The sequence below is a fragment of the Puntigrus tetrazona genome, unplaced genomic scaffold (genome assembly GCF_018831695.1).
Source record: "Puntigrus tetrazona isolate hp1 unplaced genomic scaffold, ASM1883169v1 S000000984, whole genome shotgun sequence".
NCBI lineage: Eukaryota > Metazoa > Chordata > Actinopteri > Cypriniformes > Cyprinidae > Puntigrus > Puntigrus tetrazona.
Genome location: NW_025048579.1, coordinates 24,512 through 42,351, shown reverse-complemented (window position 1 = coordinate 42,351; position 17,840 = coordinate 24,512). Strand labels below are relative to the sequence as shown.

The following is a 17,840-nucleotide window of genomic DNA, read 5'->3' as shown; positions in this document are numbered from 1 at the left end:
GTTCTTTAAACAGAGTTTGACTGTTTTTAACTACTTAACTAATGCTCTTATCTTTAATGTAGCTCATTTTGAAGTATTTTTGTATTTCATTCATTACTTATCTAGTATAATGGCACTTAGTGTGCCTCACCTTAAAATAGCGGGCTTTTTGCAGCAGCTTTAAACTTACACGCCATACCACCCTGTTCACGCCTGATCTCGTCTGATCTCAGAAGCTAAGCAGAGTTGGGCCTAGTTAGTACTTGGATGGGAGACTGCCTAGGAATACCAGGTGCTGTAAGTTTTGAGTTTTTTCACTACTTATCTAATACACTGGCCCTTAGTGTGGCCAAAGTTTGACCAGCTCTTTGCTTTCCCTTACTGCTTATTTAATTCAATTGCCTTTAAAGTAGCTGTTCTTTAAACAGAGTTTGACTGTTTTTAACTACTTAACTAATGCTCTTATCTTTAATGTAGCTCATTTTGAAGTATTTTTTGTATTTCATTCATTACTTATCTAGTATAATGGCACTTAGTGTGCCTCACCTTAAAATAGGGGCTTTTTGCAGCAGCTTTCGCTTACGGCCATACCACCCTGTTCACGCCTGATCTCGTCTGATCTCAGAAGCTAAGCAGAGTTGGGCCTAGTTAGTACTTGGATGGGAGACTGCCTAGGAATACCAGGTGCTGTAAGTTTTTGAGTTTTTTCACTACTTATCTAATACACTGGCCCTTAGTGTGGCCAAAGTTTTACCAGCTCTTTGCTTTCCCTTACTGCTTATTTAATTCAATTGCCTTTAAAGTAGCTGTTCTTTAAACAGAGTTTGACTGTTTTTAACTACTTAACTAATGCTCTTATCTTTAATGTAGCTCATTTTGAAGTATTTTTTTGTATTTCATTCATTACTTATCTAGTATAATGGCACTTAGTGTGCCTCACATTAAAATAGGGGCCTTTTTGCAGCAGCTTTCGCTTACGGACATACCACCCTGTTCACGTCTGATCTCAGAAGCTAAGCAGAGTTGGGCCTAGTTAGTACTTGGATGGGAGACTGCCTAGGAATACCAGGTGCTGTAAGTTTTTGAGTTTTTTCACTACTTATCTAATACACTGGCCCTTAGTGTGGCCAAAGTTTGACCAGCTCTTTGCTTTCCCTTACTGCTTATTTAATTCAATTGCCTTTAAAGTAGCTGTTCTTTAAACAGAGTTTGACTGTTTTAACTACTTAACTAATGCTCTTATCTTTAATGTAGCTCATTTTGAAGTATTTTTTTGTATTTCATTCATTACTTATCTAGTATAATGGCACTTAGTGTGCCTCACCTTAAAATAGGGGGCTTTTTGCAGCAGCTTTCGCTTACGGCCATACCACCCTGTTCACGCCTGATCTCGTCTGATCTCAGAAGCTAAGCAGAGTTGGGCCTAGTTAGTACTTGGATGGGAGACTGCCTAGGAATACCAGGTGCTGTAAGTTTTTGAGTTTTTTCACTACTTATCTAATACACTGGCCCTTAGTGTGGCCAAAGTTTGACCAGCTCTTTGCTTTCCCTTACTGCTTATTTAATTCAATTGCCTTTAAAGTAGCTGTTCTTTAAACAGAGTTTGACTGTTTTTAACTACTTAACTAATGCTCTTATCTTTAATGTAGCTCATTTTGAAGTATTTTTTGTATTTCATTCATTACTTATCTAGTATAATGGCACTTAGTGTGCCTCACCTTAAAATAGGGGCTTTTTGCAGCAGCTTTAGCTTGCGGCCATACCACCCTGTTCACGCCTGATCTCGTCTGATCTCAGAAGCTAAGCAGAGTTGGGCCTAGTTAGTACTTGGATGGGAGACTGCCTAGGAATACCAGGTGCTGTAAGTTTTTGAGTTTTTTCACTACTTATCTAATACACTGGCCCTTAGTGTGGCCAAAGTTTGACCAGCTCTTTGCTTTCCCTTACTGCTTATTTAATTCAATTGCCTTTAAAGTAGCTGTTCTTTAAACAGAGTTTGACTGTTTTTAACTACTTAACTAATGCTCTTATCTTTAATGTAGCTCATTTTGAAGTATTTTTTTGTATTTCATTCATTACTTATCTAGTATAATGGCACTTAGTGTGCCTCACCTTAAAATAGGGGGCTTTTTGCAGCAGCTTTCGCTTACGGCCATCCCACCCTGTTGGCGCTAGAGAGCACACAGGAAGTTGTTGGCTGCAGTAGGGAGAGGTAGCCTCTCCTCCATTTTGTGTTAATTTTTGTGTTTGTATTTTGCTTTTTTCTTTAGTTTAAGTTAGTTTTTTGTTGTTTTTTTTTTTCAGTTATAAAACCACCCAACAGCAGCTTTTTTGCTTGCTGGAGGGTGGTTACGCCTTTCTATTTTTATTTTTTTCTTCTTTTCTTTAATGGACGGATTAATGGCAAATGACACTGGACTGGCACGAGGAACACGTGGGGCAAACGACAATGCAACGGCACAAGGAACATGCATGGCAAACGACACTGGAACGGCACGAGGAACACGCAAGGCAAACGACACTGGAACGGGAGGAGGAACACGCACGGCAAACGACACTGGACTGGATAAGCGACTACGAGTTGGAAATAGAATGGATCAAAACATGAAGAACAGGGTCAACGAAAGGAAATATTTAAAGGAGGCTACGGTGATTGTGAATGTGGAAAATGTGAACGATGTGACAGCGGTGGATATTATTAAAGCAGTGACGGACAAATGTGGAAATGGGACAATTCTGGCGCTAAGACCAAGGCAATTGAAAGAATTTGAACTAACGATGGAAAATATATGGAAATATGTGAGTATTTTACTGATGGACTCTTAATCAAAGGAGTGAACTGTGAGGTTAAAAGACTGCAAAATAGAGATTATGTTGTTTCCTTCATGCACCTGCCTGTCTACCTTGATGATAAGGAAATTATGGGAAAATTGGAGTCATGGGGAGTTAATCCCATCTCAAAAATTAAAAGAAGATGCTACCTGGGCACTGACGTCGAAGATGGAACAAGGTTCCTAAAAGTAAGGTTCCCCAAGGAGGTGGCATCGTTGCCCTACAGCACCAAGCTTGAAACAGCAGAAGGGCCGCAGTACTTTGGGTGATGCACAGCCATCAGGTGAAGACTTGTAGGCTGTGCATGAGCCCTGAACATCTGCTAAAAGAATGCCCTGATTTCACCTGCTACAAATGTAAAGAAAGGGGACATTTTGCAAGAGAGTGCAATGCAGTAAAGTGCCCAGAGTGTCAACAAATTTTAAATAATTGCGAGTGTGGGATAGAGGGAGAGGAAGGAGGTATGGAACATCGGGTGGACAGACAGGTGCATGAAGGAAACAGGGACGCGGAAGGAGAATTTGATAAAGGACAAGAGCAACAAGGACTACAACCAAAAGAAACAGACGGAGGAATGGGCAACAGAGAGGAAAGAGAAGGAATAAAAGAGAATGAAAAGAAGAAGGAACCGACACGAGAACAGGACACTCAAGGGACAGAAATGGAAATATCGGACAGTTTTAAAAGACTTCCGGATAACGTGGAGAAAGATGAACAAGAAATGAAAGATCAAAACAAAGAAACGGACACTGAAGAAGAAGCAAGGAAGGACAACATAGAAAAAGACAGAGGGGAAAGGACAAATAAGAAGGAGAGCACTAAAGGTAAAACCAAATGTTGGAAATGCAAGGAAAAAAAATAATGATACGGGACAAAGTAAAAAAGTTTTAACTGTTATGAAGTGTTAAGAGAGCTGGAGGAGAAGATGGAGAGTAATGTTTTTATGTACTTATTTTTCCTTCTTTTCATGGTTTTAAGATGTGTTGCTTTTAATGCAAGGGGACTGATGGACATGGGAAAATTTGAAAGAGTGAAAGAAAAATGTAAAGGAGAAGATGTTATTGCTCTGCAGGAAACAAACTGGAAAGATAGTGTGATGATGGACTATAAAAAGATGTGGGTAGGGATATTTTGTATAATAATGGGGATGGAAGGCCTGGGAGAGGAGTGGCATTTTTAATGGGAAAAGGGGTTTTTAACGCAAGCAAAGTAGTGTATAAAGATAAAATGGGGAAATGTATGGTTGTGGAAGTGGATTATGAGGGACGGAACTGATTTTAGTGAATATACACGCGCCAACAGAAGAGAAAGAAAAGAAAGATTTTTTTAATGTTTTAAGGAATATTGTAAAGAAATATAAGGAAATAATAATGATGGGGGATTTTAACACAGTTTTTAGCAAACAAGACATGGCAGAAGGAATGGTGTTTAAAACTGACACGGGAGAAAAGAATTAAAAGCATTAATGGAAGAGAATAATATGATCGATGTGTGGAGAGAAAGAAATGAAAAGAAAAAAGAATTTTCTAGGAGGCAAATAGTGGGGCAGTTTGTGTGTGCAACAAGAATTGATTTTATTTTATGTACGAGAAATATGGAGAATTTTATACAAAAGATTATGTATGAAGAGACAAGCTTTAGCGATCACAAGTTTTATATTTTAGAGTGGACTGGAGTAAAGTGCAAAGAGGGCCAGGAGTATGGATTTTAAATACAGAGATTTTAAAGAATGAAGATTATGTTTTCAGTATAAAGGAGATCATTGAAAAGGAAAAAGGAAATGAAATGTATAATGAGGATAAGCGAATGTGGTGGGAGAATGTGAAATATCTGGTAAAAAAATTTACAATAAGATATTGCAAATTAGTTCAAAAATGTAAGAAAAACAAGGAAAGAGAGCTAAGAGTGAAATTAAATGAGGAACTGGGTAAGGCAGAAAAAAGCATTCAGAAAATAAAAGAAATTGAGGGTAGACTGAAGGAAATGGAAGAGAAGAAATATGAAGGCGCAAGATTAAGAAGTAAAGCAAAATATACAGTGGAGGGGGAGAAGTGCACAAAGTTTTTCTTTGATCTGGAGAAAAGAAGAGGAAAAGCAGAAATGATTAAAGAAATAAGGGGCAAAAATGGGAGGATAGTAGAAGAAAATGGAGAAATCTTGAAAGAAATACAATCATACTATGAAAACTTGTTCTGTACGGAGGGGATAAAAGAAGGAGAAAAAGAGGAACTACTAATGCAAATAAAATCAAGAGTAGGAGAAATTGATAAAAAGAGTGTGATGATGAAGTAAAAGAAGAAGAAATAAAAAGAGCAATAAGTGACTTAAACAAAAGGAAAAGTCCAGGCATAGATGGGTTGGGGAGTGAGTTTTACATTGTTTTTAAAGATTTTTTAACCGGTATTTTAAAAGAAGTATTTGATGAGATTTTTAGGAAAGATGAGATGAACCAAAGGATGGGAATGGGATTAATGAAGCTGATATATAAAAGGAAAGGAGACAAAGTGGAGTTAAAAAAATTATAGGCCTATAACAATGCTTAACACCGATCTGAAGATTTTATCCAAAGTTTTAGCTAACAGATTAAAAGAAGTGATGCCCAGTATAATCAAAACAAACCAAGCGTACAGCATTAAAGGAAGGGACATTGCGGATACAACAATGAGCATAAAAGACACAATAAGGTATATAACCGAAAAGAGGAAAGATGGTTTTATAATCAGTTTGGACTTTGAGAAGGCTTTTGACAGGGTAGAGCATGATTTTTATTTGGGGTTTTAAAGCGTTTTGGTTTTGGGAGGAATTTTATTAAATGGATTAAAATTTTATATAAAGGTGCTGTAACGAGAGTAAAATGCAATGGGTTTTAACAGACTGTTGTAATTTAACTAGATCAATTAGGCAGGGTTGCCCGTTGTCGGCACTTTTATATGCTTTAGTCGCAGAACCACTGGGATTAGCGATAAAGAAGGAGGGACAAATAAAAGGGATAGGTATAGAAGGAGGGGAGAATAATATATTTCAGTATGCTGATGATACAACACTAATGTTAAAAGATCTGGCCAGTGTAAGGGAATCAATGAAAGTAGTACAAAAATTTTGCAGGGCATCGGGGGCTAAAGTTAATGAGGATAAAACGGTGTACATGAGATTTGGGGGACGGAGGTTTTAACCGGGCACTTTACTTTTAGGGAAACTAATGAAATAAAGATTTTAGGTATTATAATGGGGAGGATGAAAAGAAAGCGGAAGGAACAATGTGGGAAGAAATTTTAGGAGGGATTGAGAGAAGGTTGATCTTTTGGAAATTAATGTCATTAACTTTGAAAGGAAAGGTTTTAATTTTGAATGTTTTAATGGTTTCTAAGTTATGGCATATTTTATATGTGGCATCTATGCCGTTGTGGGTAGAAAAAAGGCTGAACAAATGTTTTTTAGATTTTTTATGGGAAGGAAAGCCGCCAAGAATAGCACATAACACTTTAATTGGAGAGGTGGGGAAGGGAGGATTGGGGTTAATGGATGTGGAACAAAGAAAAAGAACAGTCTGAGGGTAAAAATGATTCAAAAGTACATGGACGAAGATAACAAAGCGGCATGGAAGAGAACAATGGGGTATTTTTTAAATAAATGTAGTCATTTTAATTTGGGGGACCACATTTTATGGATGAAAACAAAAAAATGGATGACGGATATGCTGCCAGATTTTTATAAAGAACTACTGGGGCGTGGAGCAAATTTTTAAATAATGTGCATTTTAAGCCACAAGGTCGAGAGAACATTTTAAATCAGCCTTTATTCTTAAACAACTGTATTTTAAATCAAGGGAAGGAGGTATTTTTAAGAAATGGTGGGATGTGGGGATCACAAAAGTCAGAGATGTTTTATATGAATTTAAAGAAGGGTTTTTACCAGTGCGATACATTGTGGATGTGATGGAGGAGGCAAAGGAGGATTATAGCACCACGAGAGATAATAAACAAATATGACGTGATTAAGAATGCAATACATAGAGTGGATAAAGAGAATTGAAAATATGGAAGAAGACAAGCAAGAAAAAGACTTGTATGTGAGGACGGGGAAAAACTGCATGTTTTTAATGAATGTACGGTGAAAAGGTTTTACTCTGTTTTTAGAAATGCTGTTTTTAAGAAGCCTGCTGTGAATGCATATTGGCTACAGAAATTTAACGATTTAAAAGAAGACAGTATATGGGGGAACCTAAATGGAAAATTTGTACAAACGAAATTGGAAAACTCTGAATATTTTATTAGACACAAAGTGATTTTTACAGATGTCATTTTAAACAAAATTGGAATGGAACGAAGCGCTACTTGTAAAGTTTGTAATGATAATGATGAAGGATTTTTACACCTGTTTTTATATTGTAACGAACTGGAGGATTTTAATGGTAAATGCAAAAGTTTGATTTTAAGTTTGAGAGGGGATGATAATGAAAGTTTTGAATGGAATAAGGTGGTGATGTTGGGTTTGGATAAGCAATGTAAAAACAAAAAACTTATCAATTTAATTGTGATGCTGATTAAGAGTGCAATATGGGAAAGAAGGATAGTGGCAAAAAAAGAAAATATTTTATTGGATGTGTGGAATGTGTTTAAAAGGAAATTTGAAAAGTATGTTCAATGCTTGTTTTATTATTTTAAACAAGAAGAGAAAATTGGTCTGTTTTATAATGTTTTTACCAAGGAAGTTTGCAAGATTTTAATGGACTCTGGATTGGAAATGTTATTGAATGACTGTTAAAATATGACTGTTCAAATAAAACAAAAAAAAAAAAAAAAAAAAAAAAAAAAAAAAAAAAAAAAAAAAAAAATTCACGTCTGATCTCAGAAGCTAAGCAGAGTTGGGCCTAGTTAGTACTTGGATGGGAGACTGCCTAGGAATACCAGGTGCTGTAAGTTTTGAGTTTTTCACTACTTATCTAATACACTGGCCCTTAGTGTGGCCAAAGTTTGACCAGCTCTTTGCTTTCCCTTACTGCTTATTTAATTCAATTGCCTTTAAAGTAGCTGTTCTTTAAACAGAGTTTGACTGTTTTTAACTACTTAACTAATGCTCTTATCTTTAATGTAGCTCATTTTGAAGTATTTTTTTGTATTTCATTCATTACTGATCTAGTATAATGGCACTTAGTGTGCCTCACCTTAAAATAGGGGCTTTTTGCAGCAGCTTTAGCTTACGGCCATACCACCCTGTTCACGCCTGATCTCGTCTGATCTCAGAAGCTAAGCAGAGTTGGGCCTAGTTAGTACTTGGATGGGAGACTGCCTAGGAATACCAGGTGCTGTAAGTTTTGAGTTTTTCACTACTTATCTAATACACTGGCCCTTAGTGTGGCCAAAGTTTTACCAGCTCTTTGCTTTCCCTTACTGCTTATTTAATTCAATTGCCTTTAAAGTAGCTGTTCTTTAAACAGAGTTTGACTGTTTTTAACTACTTAACTAATGCTCTTATCTTTAATGTAGCTCATTTTGAAGTATTTTTTTGTATTTCATTCATTACTTATCTAGTATAATGGCACTTAGTGTGCCTCACATTAAAATAGGGGCTTTTGCAGCAGCTTTAGCTTACGGACATACCACCCTGTTCACGCCTGATCTCAGAAGCTAAGCAGAGTTGGGCCTAGTTAGTACTTGGATGGGAGACTGCCTAGGAATACCAGGTGCTGTAAGTTTTGAGTTTTTTCACTACTTATCTAATACACTGGCCCTTAGTGTGGCCAAAGTTTGACCAGCTCTTTGCTTTCCCTTACTGCTTATTTAATTCAATTGCCTTTAAAGTAGCTGTTCTTTAAACAGAGTTTGACTGTTTTTAACTACTTAACTAATGCTCTTATCTTTAATGTAGCTCATTTTGAAGTATTTTTTGTATTTCATTCATTACTTATCTAGTATAATGGCACTTAGTGTGCCTCACCTTAAAATAGGGGCTTTTTGCAGCAGCTTTAAGCTTACGGCCATTCCACCCTGTTCACGCCTGATCTCGTCTGATCTCAGAAGCTAAGCAGAGTTGGGCCTAGTTAGTACTTGGATGGGAGACTGCATAGGAATACCAGGTGCTGTAAGTTTTTGAGTTTTTTCACTACTTATCTAATACACTGGCCCTTAGTGTGGCCAAAGTTTGACCAGCTCTTTGCTTTCCCTTACTGCTTATTTAATTCAATTGCCTTTAAAGTAGCTGTTCTTTAAACAGAGTTTGACTGTTTTTAACTACTTAACTAATGCTCTTATCTTTAATGTAGCTCATTTTGAAGTATTTTTTTGTATTTCATTCATTACTTATCTAGTATAATGGCACTTAGTGTGCCTCACCTTAAAATAGGGGGCTTTTTGCAGCAGCTTTCGCTTATGGCCATACCACCCTGTTCACGCCTGATCTCGTCTGATCTCAGAAGCTAAGCAGAGTTGGGCCTAGTTAGTACTTGGAAGGAGACTGCCTAGGAATACCAGGTGCTGTAAGTTTTGAGTTTTTCACTACTTATCTAATACACTGGCCCTTAGTGTGGCCAAAGTTTGACCAGCTCTTTGCTTTCCCTTACTGCTTATTTAATTCAATTGCCTTTAAAGTAGCTGTTCTTTAAACAGAGTTTGACTGTTTTTAACTACTTAACTAATGCTCTTATCTTTAATGTAGCTCATTTTGAAGTATTTTTTGTATTTCATTCATTACTTATCTAGTATAATGGCACTTAGTGTGCCTCACCTTAAAATAGGGGCTTTTTGCAGCAGCTTTAGCTTACGGCCATCCCACCCTGTTCACGCCTGATCTCGTCTGATCTCAGAAGCTTAGCAGAGTTGGGCCTAGTTAGTACTTGGATGGGAGACTGCCTAGGAATACCAGGTGCTGTAAGTTTTGAGTTTTTTCACTACTTATCTAATACACTGGCCCTTAGTGTGGCCAAAGTTTGACCAGCTCTTTGCTTTCCCTTACTGCTTATTTAATTCAATTGCCTTTAAAGTAGCTGTTCTTTAAACAGAGTTTGACTGTTTTTAACTACTTAACTAATGCTCTTATCTTTAATGTAGCTCATTTTGAAGTATTTTTTTGTATTTCATTCATTACTTATCTAGTATAATGACACTTAGTGTGCCTCACCTTAAAATAGGGGCTTTTTGCAGCAGCTTTAGCTTACGGCCATACCACCCTGTTCACGCCTGATCTCGCCTGATCTCAGAAGCTAAGCAGAGTTGGGCCTAGTTAGTACTTGGATGGGAGACTGCCTAGGAATACCAGGTGCTGTAAGTTTTTGAGTTTTTCACTACTTATCTAATACACTGGCCCTTAGTGTGGCCAAAGTTTGACCAGCTCTTTGCTTTCCCTTACTGCTTATTTAATTCAATTGCCTTTAAAGTAGCTGTTCTTTAAACAGAGTTTGACTGTTTTTAACTACTTAACTAATGCTCTTATCTTTAATGTAGCTCATTTTGAAGTATTTTTTGTATTTCATTCATTACTTATCTAGTATAATGGCACTTAGTGTGCCTCACCTTAAAATAGGGGGCTTTTTGCAGCAGCTTTAGCTTACGGCCATCCCACCCTGTTCACGCCTGATCTCGTCTGATCTCCGAAGCTAAGCAGAGTGGGGCCTAGTTAGCACTTGGATGGGAGACTGCCTAGGAATACCAGGTGCTGTAAGTTTTTGAGTTTTTTCACTACTTATCTAATACACTGGCCCTTAGTGTGGCCAAAGTTTGACCAGCTCTTTGCTTTCCCTTACTGCTTATTTAGTTCAATTGCCTTTAAAGTAGCTGTTCTTTAAAAAGAGTTTGACTGTTTTTAACTACTTAAGTAATGCTCTTATCTTTAATGTAGCTCATTTTGAAGTATTTTTTTTGTATTTCATTCATTACTTATCTAGTATAATGGCACTTAGTGTGCCTCACATTAAAATAGGGGGCTTTTTGCAACAGCTTTTGCTTACGGACGTATCCACCCTGTTCACGCCTGATCTCGTCTGATCTCAGAAGCTAAGCAGAGTTGGGCCTAGTTAGTACTTGGATGGGAGACTGCCTAGGAATACCAGGTGCTGTAAGTTTTGAGTTTTTCACTACTTATCTAATACACTGGCCCTTAGTGTGGCCAAAGTTTGACCAGCTCTTTGCTTTCCCTTACTGCTTATTTAATTCAATTGCCTTTAAAGTAGCTGTTCTTTAAACAGAGTTTGACTGTTTTTAACTACTTAACTAATGCTCTTATCTTTAATGTAGCTCATTTTGAAGTATTTTTTGTATTTCATTCATTACTTATCTAGTATAATGGCACTTAGTGTGCCTCACCTTAAAATAGGGGCTTTTTGCAGCAGCTTTAGCTTACACGCCATACCACCCTGTTCACGTCTGATCTCAGAAGCTAAGCAGAGTTGGGCCTAGTTAGTACTTGGATGGGAGACTGCCTAGGAATACCAGGTGCTGTAAGTTTTGAGTTTTTTCACTACTTATCTAATACACTGGCCCTTAGTGTGGCCAAAGTTTGACCAGCTCTTTGCTTTCCCTTACTGCTTATTTAATTCAATTGCCTTTAAAGTAGCTGTTCTTTAAACAGAGTTTGACTGTTTTTAACTACTTAACTAATGCTCTTATCTTTAATGTAGCTCATTTTGAAGTATTTTTTTGTATTTCATTCATTACTTATCTAGTATAATGGCACTTAGTGTGCTTCACCTTAAAATAGGGGCTTTTTGCAGCAGCTTTAGCTTACGGCCATACCACCCTGTTCACGCCTGATCTCGTCTGATCTCAGAAGCTAAGCAGAGTTTGGCCTAGTTAGTACTTGGATGGGAGACTGCCTAGGAATACCAGGTGCTGTAAGTTTTGAGTTTTTCACTACTTATCTAATACACTGGCCCTTAGTGTGGCCAAAGTTTGACCAGCTCTTTGCTTTCCCTTACTGCTTATTTAATTCAATTGCCTTTAAAGTAGCTGTTCTTTAAACAGAGTTTGACTGTTTTTAACTACTTAACTAATGCTCTTATCTTTAATGTAGCTCATTTTGAAGTATTTTTTTGTATTTCATTCATTACTTATCTAGTATAATGGCACTTAGTGTGCCTCACCTTAAAATAGGGGCTTTTTGCAGCAGCTTTCGCTTACGGCCGTACCACCCTCTGTTCACGCCTGATCTTGTCTGATCTCAGAAGCTAAGCAGAGTTGGGCCTAGTTAGTTCTTGGATGGGAGACTGCCTAGGAATACCAGGTGCTGTAGGTTTTTGAGTTTTTTCACTACTTATCTAATACACTGGCCCTTAGTGTGGCTAAAGTTTGACCAGCTCTTTGCTTTCCCTTACTGCTTATTTAATTCAATTGCCTTTAAAGTAGCTGTACTTTAAGCAGAGTTTGACTGTTTTTAACTACTTAACTAATGCTCTTATCTTTAATGTAGCTCATTTTAAAGTATTTTTTGTATTTCATTCATTACTTATCTAGTATAATGGCACTTAGTGTGCCTCACCTTAAAATAGGGGGCTTTTTGCAGCAGCTTTTGCTTATGGCCATATCACCCTGTTTACGCCTGATCTCATCTGATCTCAGAAGCTAAGCAGAGTTGGGCCTAGTTAGTACTTGGATGGGAGACTGCTTAGGAATACCAGGTGCTGTAAGTTTTTTTGAGTTTTTCACTACTTATCTAATACACTGGCCCTTAGTGTGGCCAAAGTTTGACCAGCTCTTTGCTTTCCCTTACTGCTTATTTAATTCAATTGCCTTTAAAGTAGCTGTACTTTAAACAGAGTTTGACTGTTTTTAACTACTTAACTAATGCTCTTATCTTTAATGTAGCTCATTTTGAAGTATTTTTTTGTATTTCATTCATTACTTATCTAGTATAATGGCACTTAGTGTGCCTCACCTTAAAATAGGAGGCTTTTTGCAGCAGCTTTCTCTTAGGGCCATACCACCCTGTTCACGCCTGATCTCAGAAGCTAAGCAGAGTTGGGCTTAGTTAGTACTTGGATGGGAGACTTCCTAGGAATACCAGGTGCTGTAAGTTTTGAGTTTTTCACTACTTATCTAATACACTGGCCCTTAGTGTGGCCAAAGTTTGACCAGCTCTTTGCTTTCCCATACTGCTTATTTAATTCAATTGCCTTTAAAGTAGCTGTTCTTTAAACAGAGTTTGACTGTTTTTAACTACTTAACTAATGCTCTTATCTTTAATGTAGCTCATTATGAAGTATTTTTTTATATTTCATTCATTACTTATCTAGTATAATGGCACTTAGTGTGCCTCACCTTAAAATAGGGGCTTTTGCAGCAGTTTTCGCTTACGGCCATACCACCCTGTTCACGCCTGATCTCGTCTGATCTCAGAAGCTAAGCAGAGTTGGGCCTAGTTAGTACTTGGATGGGAGACTGCCTAGGAATACCAGGTGCTGTAAGTTTTTGAGTTTTTTCACTACTTATCTAATACACTGGCCCTTAGTGTGGCCAAAGTTTGACCAGCTCTTTGCTTTCCCTTACTGCTTATTTAATTCAATTGCCTTTAAAGTAGCTGTTCTTTAAACAGAGTTTGACTGTTTTTAACTACTTAACTAATGCTCTTATCTTTAATGTAGCTCATTTTGAAGTAAGTTTTGAGTTTTTCACTACTTATCTAATACACTGGCCCTTAGTGTGGCCAAAGTTTGACCAGCTCTTTGCTTTCCCTTACTGCTTATTTAATTCAATTGCCTTTAAAGTAGCTTTTCTTTAAACAGAGTTTGACTGTTTTTAACTACTTAACTAATGCTCTTATCTTTAATGTAGCTCATTTTGAAGTATTTTTTTGTATTTCATTCATTACTTATCTAGTATAATGGCACTTAGTGTGCCTCACCTTAAAATAGGGCTTTTTTGCAGCAGCTTTAAGCTTACGGCCATCCCACCCTGTTCACGCCTGATCTCGTCTGATCTCAGAAGCTAAGCAGAGTTGGGCCTAGTTAGCACTTGGATGGGAGACTGCCTAGGAATACCAGGTGCTGTAAGTTTTGAGTTTTTTCACTACTTATCTAATACACTGGCCCTTAGTGTGGCCAAAGTTTGACCAGCTCTTTGCTTTCCCTTACTGCTTATTTAGTTCAATTGCCTTTAAAGTAGCTGTTCTTTAAAAAGAGAGTTTGACTGTTTTTAACTACTTAAGTAATGCTCTTATCTTTAATGTAGCTCATTTTGAAGTATTTTTTTGTATTTCATTCATTACTTATCTAGTATAATGGCACTTAGTGTGCCTCACATTAAAATAGGGGCTTTTTGCAGCAGCTTTTGCTTACGGACGTACCACCTGTTCACGCCTGATCTCGTCTGATCTCAGAAGCTAAGCAGAGTTGGGCCTAGTTAGTACTTGGATGGGAGACTGCCTAGGAATACCAGGTGCTGTAAGTTTTGAGTTTTTTCACTACTTATCTAATACACTGGCCCTTAGTGTGGCCAAAGTTTGACCAGCTCTTTGCTTTCCCTTACTGCTTATTTAATTCAATTGCCTTTAAAGTAGCTGTTCTTTAAACAGAGTTTGACTGTTTTTAACTACTTAACTAATGCTCTTATCTTTAATGTAGCTCATTTTGAAGTATTTTTTTGTATTTCATTCATTACTTATCTAGTATAATGGCACTTAGTGTGCCTCACCTTAAAATAGGGGGCTTTTTGCAGCAGCTTTAGCTTACGGCCATACCACCCTGTTCACGCCTGATCTCAGAAGCTAAGCAGAGTTGGGCCTAGTTAGTACTTGGATGGGAGACTGCCTAGGAATACCAGGTGCTGTAAGTTTTTGAGTTTTTCACTACTTATCTAATACACTGGCCCTTAGTGTGGCCAAAGTTTGACCAGCTCTTTGCTTTCCCTTACTGCTTATTTAATTCAATTGCCTTTAAAGTAGCTGTTCTTTAAACAGAGTTTGACTGTTTTTAACTACTTAACTAATGCTCTTATCTTTAATGTAGCTCATTTTGAAGTATTTTTTTGTATTTCATTCATTACTTATCTAGTATAATGGCACTTAGTGTGCTTCACCTTAAAATAGGGGGCTTTTTGCAGCAGCTTTAGCTTCACGGCCATACCACCCTGTTCACGCCTGATCTCGTCTGATCTCAGAAGCTAAGCAGAGTTGGGCCTAGTTAGTCCTTGGATGGGAGACTGCCTAGGAATACCAGGTGCTGTAAGTTTTGAGTTTTTCACTACTTATCTAATACACTGGCCCTTAGTGTGGCCAAAGTTTGACCAGCTCTTTGCTTTCCCTTACTGCTTATTTAATTCAATTGCCTTTAAAGTAGCTGTTCTTTAAACAGAGTTTGACTGTTTTTAACTACTTAACTAATGCTCTTATCTTTAATGTAGCTCATTTTGAAGTATTTTTTTGTATTTCATTCATTACTTATCTAGTATAATGGCATTAGTGTGCCTCACCTTAAAATAGGGGGCTTTTTGCAGCAGCTTTAAACTTCGACCATACCACCCTGTTCACGCCTGATCTCGTCTGATCTCAGAAGCTAAGCAGAGTTGGGCCTAGTTAGTACTTGGATGGGAGACTGCCTAGGAATACCAGGTGCTGTAAGTTTTTGAGTTTTTCACTACTTATCTAATACACTGGCCCTTAGTGTGGCCAAAGTTTGACCAGCTCTTTGCTTTTCCCTTACTGCTTATTTAATTCAATTGCCTTTAAAGTAGCTGTTCTTTAAACAGAGTTTGACTGTTTTTAACTACTTAACTAATGCTCTTATCTTTAATGTAGCTCATTTTGAAGTATTTTTTTGTATTTCATTCATTACTTATCTAGTATAATGGCACTTAGTGTGCCTCACCTTAAAATAGGGGGCTTTTTGCAGCAGCTTTCGCTTACGGCCATACCACCCTGTTCACGCCTGATCTCAGAAGCTAAGCAGAGTTGGGCCTAGTTAGTACTTGGATGGGAGACTGCCTAGGAATACCAGGTGCTGTAAGTTTTGAGTTTTTTCACTACTTATCTAATACACTGGCCCTTAGTGTGGCCAAAGTTTGACCAGCTCTTTGCTTTCCCTTACTGCTTATTTAATTCAATTGCCTTTAAAGTAGCTGTTCTTTAAACAGAGTTTGACTGTTTTTAACTACTTAACTAATGCTCTTATCTTTAATGTAGCTCATTTTGAAGTATTTTTTGTATTTCATTCATTACTTATCTAGTATAATGGCACTTAGTGTGCTTCACCTTAAAATAGGGAGCTTTTTGCAGCAGCTTTAGCTTACGGCCATACCACCCTGTTCACGCCTGATCTCAGAAGCTAAGCAGAGTTGGGCCTAGTTAGTACTTGGATGGGAGACTGCCTAGGAATACCAGGTGCTGTAAGTTTTTGAGTTTTTTCACTACTTATCTAATACACTGGCCCTTAGTGTGGCCAAAGTTTGACCAGCTCTTTGCTTTCCCTTACTGCTTATTTAATTCAATTGCCTTTAAAGTAGCTGTTCTTTAAACAGAGTTTGACTGTTTTTAACTACTTAACTAATGCTCTTATCTTTAATGTAGCTCATTTTGAAGTATTTTTTTGTATTTCATTCATTACTTATCTAGTATAATGGCACTTAGTGTGCTTCACCTTAAAATAGGGGCCTTTTTGCAGCAGCTTTCGCTTACGGCCATACCACCCTGTTCACGCCTGATCTCGTCTGATCTCAGAAGCTAAGCAGAGTTGGGCCTAGTTAGTACTTGGATGGGAGACTGCCTAGGAATACCAGGTGCTGTAAGTTTTCGAGTTTTTTCACTACTTATCTAATACACTGGCCCTTAGTGTGGCCAAAGTTTGACCAGCTCTTTGCTTTCCCTTACTGCTTATTTAATTCAATTGCCTTTAAAGTAGCTGTTCTTTAAACAGAGTTTGACTGTTTTTAACTACTTAACTAATGCTCTTATCTTTAATGTAGCTCATTTTGAAGTATTTTTTGTATTTCATTCATTACTTATCTAGTATAATGGCACTTAGTGTGCCTCACCTTAAAATAGGGGGCTTTTTGCAGCAGCTTTCGCTTACGGCCATACCACCCTGTTCACGCCTGATCTAGTCTGATCTCAGAAGCTAAGCAGAGTTGGGCCTAGTTAGTACTTGGATGGGAGACTGCCTAGGAATACCAGGTGCTGTAAGTTTTGAGTTTTTCACTACTTATCTAATACACTGGCCCTTAGTGTGGCCAAAGTTTGACCAGCTCTTTGCTTTCCCTTACTGCTTATTTAATTCAATTGCCTTTAAAGTAGCTGTTCTTTAAACAGAGTTTGACTGTTTTTAACTACTTAACTAATGCTCTTATCTTTAATGTAGCTCATTTTGAAGTATTTTTTGTATTTCATTCATTACTTATCTAGTATAATGGCACTTAGTGTGCCTCACCTTAAAATAGGGGCTTTTTGCAGCAGCTTTAAACTTACGGCCATCCCACCCTGTTCACGCCTGATCTCGTCTGATCTCAGAAGCTAAGCAGAGTTGGGCCTAGTTAGTACTTGGATGGGAGACTGCCTAGGAATACCAGTTGCTGTAAGTTTTTGAGTTTTTTCACTACTTATCTAATACACTGGCCCTTAGTGTGGCCAAAGTTTGACCAGCTCTTTGCTTTCCCTTACTGCTTATTTAATTCAATTGCCTTTAAAGTAGCTTTTCTTTAAACAGAGTTTGACTGTTTTTAACTACTTAACTAATGCTCTTATCTTTAATGTAGCTCATTTTGAAGTATTTTTTGTATTTCATTCATTACTTATCTAGTATAATGGCACTTAGTGTGCCTCACCTTAAAATAGGGGGCTTTTGCAGCAGCTTTAGCTTACGGCCATACCACCCACGCCTGTTCACGTCTGATCTCAGAAGCTAAGCAGAGTTGGGCCTAGTTAGTACTTGGATGGGAGACTGCCTAGGAATACCAGGTGCTGTAAGTTTTGAGTTTTTCACTACTTATCTAATACACTGGCCCTTAGTGTGGCCAAAGTTTGACCAGCTCTTTGCTTTCCCTTACTGCTTATTTAATTCAATTGCCTTTAAAGTAGCTGTTCTTTAAACAGAGTTTGACTGTTTTTAACTACTT

General features: G+C 37.6%; 6 non-coding genes and 23 pseudogenes across 6 annotated transcripts; all 29 read left to right on the top strand.

Annotated features, from left to right (window-relative positions):
- The first annotated feature begins 163 nt into the window (after window positions 1–163).
- Window positions 164–283, top strand: LOC122338373 (annotated as a pseudogene).
- Window positions 284–556: 273 nt separating this feature from the next.
- LOC122338408 lies at window positions 557–675 on the top strand. Its single transcript, XR_006249776.1, has one exon. It is a non-coding gene; the product is annotated as a 5S ribosomal RNA (ribosomal RNA).
- A 276-nt stretch (window positions 676–951) lies between these two features.
- LOC122338440 lies at window positions 952–1,060 on the top strand (annotated as a pseudogene).
- Window positions 1,061–1,335: 275 nt separating this feature from the next.
- Window positions 1,336–1,454, top strand: LOC122338397. Its single transcript, XR_006249775.1, has one exon. It is a non-coding gene; the product is annotated as a 5S ribosomal RNA (ribosomal RNA).
- A 274-nt stretch (window positions 1,455–1,728) lies between these two features.
- LOC122338448 lies at window positions 1,729–1,847 on the top strand. The gene has a single exon (XR_006249784.1). It is a non-coding gene; the product is annotated as a 5S ribosomal RNA (ribosomal RNA).
- A 6,159-nt stretch (window positions 1,848–8,006) lies between these two features.
- Window positions 8,007–8,125, top strand: LOC122338386. Its single transcript, XR_006249774.1, has one exon. It is a non-coding gene; the product is annotated as a 5S ribosomal RNA (ribosomal RNA).
- Window positions 8,126–8,397: 272 nt separating this feature from the next.
- On the top strand, window positions 8,398–8,506 carry LOC122338433 (annotated as a pseudogene).
- A 274-nt stretch (window positions 8,507–8,780) lies between these two features.
- On the top strand, window positions 8,781–8,899 carry LOC122338452 (annotated as a pseudogene).
- Window positions 8,900–9,175: 276 nt separating this feature from the next.
- On the top strand, window positions 9,176–9,293 carry LOC122338470 (annotated as a pseudogene).
- A 272-nt stretch (window positions 9,294–9,565) lies between these two features.
- LOC122338374 lies at window positions 9,566–9,684 on the top strand (annotated as a pseudogene).
- A 274-nt stretch (window positions 9,685–9,958) lies between these two features.
- On the top strand, window positions 9,959–10,077 carry LOC122338464 (annotated as a pseudogene).
- A 274-nt stretch (window positions 10,078–10,351) lies between these two features.
- LOC122338407 lies at window positions 10,352–10,470 on the top strand (annotated as a pseudogene).
- A 277-nt stretch (window positions 10,471–10,747) lies between these two features.
- On the top strand, window positions 10,748–10,867 carry LOC122338404 (annotated as a pseudogene).
- A 656-nt stretch (window positions 10,868–11,523) lies between these two features.
- On the top strand, window positions 11,524–11,642 carry LOC122338476 (annotated as a pseudogene).
- A 273-nt stretch (window positions 11,643–11,915) lies between these two features.
- Window positions 11,916–12,036, top strand: LOC122338422 (annotated as a pseudogene).
- A 275-nt stretch (window positions 12,037–12,311) lies between these two features.
- On the top strand, window positions 12,312–12,430 carry LOC122338460 (annotated as a pseudogene).
- A 277-nt stretch (window positions 12,431–12,707) lies between these two features.
- LOC122338437 lies at window positions 12,708–12,816 on the top strand (annotated as a pseudogene).
- A 272-nt stretch (window positions 12,817–13,088) lies between these two features.
- Window positions 13,089–13,207, top strand: LOC122338375. The gene has a single exon (XR_006249773.1). It is a non-coding gene; the product is annotated as a 5S ribosomal RNA (ribosomal RNA).
- A 466-nt stretch (window positions 13,208–13,673) lies between these two features.
- LOC122338378 lies at window positions 13,674–13,792 on the top strand (annotated as a pseudogene).
- A 276-nt stretch (window positions 13,793–14,068) lies between these two features.
- On the top strand, window positions 14,069–14,186 carry LOC122338402 (annotated as a pseudogene).
- A 275-nt stretch (window positions 14,187–14,461) lies between these two features.
- Window positions 14,462–14,570, top strand: LOC122338415 (annotated as a pseudogene).
- Window positions 14,571–14,846: 276 nt separating this feature from the next.
- Window positions 14,847–14,965, top strand: LOC122338389 (annotated as a pseudogene).
- A 273-nt stretch (window positions 14,966–15,238) lies between these two features.
- LOC122338390 lies at window positions 15,239–15,357 on the top strand (annotated as a pseudogene).
- Window positions 15,358–15,633: 276 nt separating this feature from the next.
- Window positions 15,634–15,742, top strand: LOC122338414 (annotated as a pseudogene).
- A 274-nt stretch (window positions 15,743–16,016) lies between these two features.
- Window positions 16,017–16,125, top strand: LOC122338413 (annotated as a pseudogene).
- A 276-nt stretch (window positions 16,126–16,401) lies between these two features.
- LOC122338480 lies at window positions 16,402–16,520 on the top strand. Its single transcript, XR_006249787.1, has one exon. It is a non-coding gene; the product is annotated as a 5S ribosomal RNA (ribosomal RNA).
- Window positions 16,521–16,795: 275 nt separating this feature from the next.
- On the top strand, window positions 16,796–16,914 carry LOC122338471 (annotated as a pseudogene).
- Window positions 16,915–17,187: 273 nt separating this feature from the next.
- On the top strand, window positions 17,188–17,306 carry LOC122338372 (annotated as a pseudogene).
- A 274-nt stretch (window positions 17,307–17,580) lies between these two features.
- Window positions 17,581–17,694, top strand: LOC122338431 (annotated as a pseudogene).
- The last annotated feature ends 146 nt before the right edge of the window (window positions 17,695–17,840 follow it).